This window comes from Aplysia californica, unplaced genomic scaffold (genome assembly GCF_000002075.1).
Source record: "Aplysia californica isolate F4 #8 unplaced genomic scaffold, AplCal3.0 scaffold00507, whole genome shotgun sequence".
Lineage (NCBI taxonomy): Eukaryota > Metazoa > Mollusca > Gastropoda > Aplysiida > Aplysiidae > Aplysia > Aplysia californica.
This window is the reverse complement of record NW_004797777.1, coordinates 193,615-196,981: the sequence shown is the minus strand read 5'-3', so window position 1 is coordinate 196,981 and position 3,367 is coordinate 193,615. Positions and strand designations below refer to the sequence as shown.

Below are 3,367 nucleotides of genomic sequence, written 5' to 3'. Positions count from 1 at the left end.
CCCCCTCGCCTGTTGCTAGTTTCTGTAATCACCAGTCTGTCTGTGTGTGTGTGTGTTTTTCTTGGTTGGGGTCCGTCTATTAACCTATTCGTCTCTTGTCGACCAATACAATGGTGTTTGATGTACTCTGGGAACCAACGTGCACGGATGTGTTTCCTGTCTCTGTCCCTGTTTCTGTCTCTGTTCATTTCGCGACCTCACAGTGCTTTCTTGTCTTTTCTCCATTTTTAATAACTGTGAAAACAGTTCATTATAACAAAGAGTGAGCTTAAGAAGATGTCACTTTTTTTTTTTAATGGAGGTACGACAAGAAAGCACTACGGTTGCGGTTTGTCAGTGTGACTTTGGCAAGCTGTTCAAATTATGTTTCAAGTCCAGACAGCCAGACTTTTCAGGAGAAAGAAAAAACTGTTTCATTCTGTTGATAATTGCACCTTTGTTACGTATATAGTTTTCTTGCTTTTTTTTTTCAACTTTTTTCACCATTTAGAAGTAGAATTTGGACAAACTGTTTGTCAAGCACATGTATTAAATACCAGGGATTAAGAAGAAACTGCTAGAAAGATTTTGTTTTCCCCAAATGTTGGGCTTAGGACAGTAGAAGAGCTGTCCGGGGATACGACACACGGCATGTAGTCATCGCTTGTGAGCTCGCCGTCTAAGGCTGTGTGGTTATGGCTGGTGCACTTTCCTCTGTCTCATCATCATCATCATCATCATCATCCAGTGCCAGATCTGTGACAGACATCAGTGATCATGGTTCTCCATTCATTCCTTTGCTCGGATGCTCTTAAGAAAGTTATGTTTCCCTGATTTTTCCTCGTTACACATTTGTTTAGGTTCCCTAAGAAGGTCGCTTTGAGCCTACCCCTGCCTCATTTGCCTTCAATTTTGCCAGTGAGAGCTAGATGTTCAAGACCTTTATGTCTATTCAAGTGTCCCAAAAACCGCATTAAGTGTCGTTTCCTGATACAGGTGTGAAATATCGGGACAACTTGCTACATGGTCGTTGTTCACATTCATGGACATTGTGTGTCCGCCATCGCTTCTTTGTTTTCTGAAACAGAGGATTCACGATCCACCGTGTGGGTGGTTGGCGGGTGCTGTTTTATGGTCTACTCCTACTTTCCTATCAAACATCTTTCGTCCTTATCTCTCTCCCTTCTTTCCTTTCGAACATCTGTCGTTCTTATCTCTCTCCCTTCTTTCCTATCAAACATATATTGGTGGGTTTTTTTGTGGGTGCTACGGTGTGGTTTGCTCCTTCTTTCCTATCAAGCAACTATCGTCCTTATCTCTCCTCCTTCTTTTTTGTGTTTGTTACTCTCTTGTAACACCTCCAATCTTCGGCACTTTTATGACCTTAGTGTGTTGCAAGTGCCGTAAAACTCTTATTAAAACTAAACTAAACATCTAGCATCCTTATCTCTTCTCCCTTTCCTATCAAACATCTATCGTCCTTCTCTCACCTCCTTCTGTCCTATCTAAGATCTATCGTCCTTTTTTCTCCTCCTTTATTCCTATCAAACATCTATTGTCCTTTTGTCTCCTCCTCCTTTCTTATCAAACATCCATTGTCCTTATCTGTCCTCCTTCTTTCCTATCAAACATCTATCGTCCTTATCTCTCCTCCTTCTTTCCTATCAAACGTCTATCCACCTTCTCCCCCCCCCCCCAACCAAGACAGTGACAGTGCTACTGACTGAAGTGTCTTTAGGCCATTCCAAAAGGGGGGATATTAACATGTTCTTATGCATAGTAAATGCATCAATTTATCAATGTCGTGCTCATACTGTGCCGGAACAACATAGGGGGAACTACTGCTTTTTTTCCCTCTACTTCTTTTGTATGTTTGTCACTCTCTTGTGAACTGCTATTTCCGGGATGCTTTGATAGTTGAATCAGGCTTTGTGCTGTTGAGGCTAGAGAGGTGAGCAGAGTAGGCCTGATTCCCCGTTTGGACTTCTCTGTCGACATCCACCCCTTGTAGCTCATATTACCGTATGCAGTTGCGAGCGCAGTAAAACCTTACAAAAACTAAAACTCCTCCTTTTCGTGGGTTGTTTGAGGGCGCCACTGGTAGGTCCTACTTCTTTACTTTCCCCTCTGTTGTTTCTGTCTGTCTGTCTTACTTTTTCCAAGCACTAAATGACCATTATTGTGTTGATGTGCTTTTCTTTCCTCAAATCTCCTCCTTTTCCTTGTATGTTACTCTCTAGTAACACCTCTTATCTTTGGCACTTACATGCTCATCTGTGCTGCAAGTGCCGTAAAACTCGTACTTTAAATACTTAAGTGATCTACGTGGATGGTTGACGTGTGCTCTGGTGTGGTTTGTTTCTTTTTTCCTATCAAACATCTATCGTCCCTATCTCCCCTCCTTCTTTTTTATGTTTGTTACCCTCTTGCAACACCTCTAATCTTCTGGCACCCATATGACATTATGCAGTTGCGAGCGCCGTAAAACGTCTACTAAAACTTTAAAAAACGTCTATCGTCCTTATTCTCTCCTCCTTCTTTTTTGTGTTTGTTACTCTCTTGTAACACCTCTAATCTTCGGCACTTATATGACCTTATTGTGTTGCAAGTGCCGTAAGACTCTTACTTTAACTAAACTCTGAAGTGATCTACCTTTCTTTTCTTTAAAAAAAATTTTTTTTTTATTATACCAAAAAAAGTCTACCTAACATGTTGGATGTTTTCGCATTTTATTTTTGTTTTCACAGAGCCCCCACGCCCAACCCGACTATACTTTGCAGTCCTCCCCCTTGCTAGATCAGGTATCTCACGTCGCCGCCTCCCCAAACTCTCGCTCTGTTCCGTGTCACAAGAGATCCCCCTTTCTGTTTGGTCAAAGATAGTACATAATAAGATAGTTCACTCTGCCAAAAAAGTGTCCGCGGAAGTCCACGCATTGGTTCAGACGGCGCTGCAGTCTTTGTTTTGAAGCTCTAGGCTAAAACAGCACCTAGACATGGATGGCTGGTGCCGCTATAAATGAACTATTGATGGTCACGGTTTTGAGGCTCTCTTTCGTTTCTCCAGAAGAATAGGAACAGCACAGTTTGTTCAATTCCCTTCTATTGTTTTTCACACAAATAGGGTTACTCTGTTCTGAAAGTTCGCACTTTTTCGAAGAGGGCACCACCGAAATTTTGAGGACATTTTTTTTTTAAATTGGCTCAAAGAGACAAGTGAACTATCTTGTTATACACGGTCTTTGCTTTCGTTCACTTTTGTTGTATTCACCGTTACTCTCGTATTGTTACGTTTCTTTCTGCTTTCCGTTTTGTTTTTCGTTTATTTGAATTTTGGCATTCACAGCATGCTTTGGTTTATTGCATTGTGCGTACATTTATGGGGGGGG

At 41.6% G+C, this 3,367-nt stretch overlaps 1 protein-coding gene across 1 annotated transcript in view; it reads left to right on the top strand.

The window, feature by feature from the left end:
* Nucleotides 1–3,367, top strand: part of LOC101852950 (sodium/hydrogen exchanger 9) — a gene marked incomplete in the record, with an annotated part of 46,934 nt that overhangs the window by 21,890 nt on the left and 21,677 nt on the right.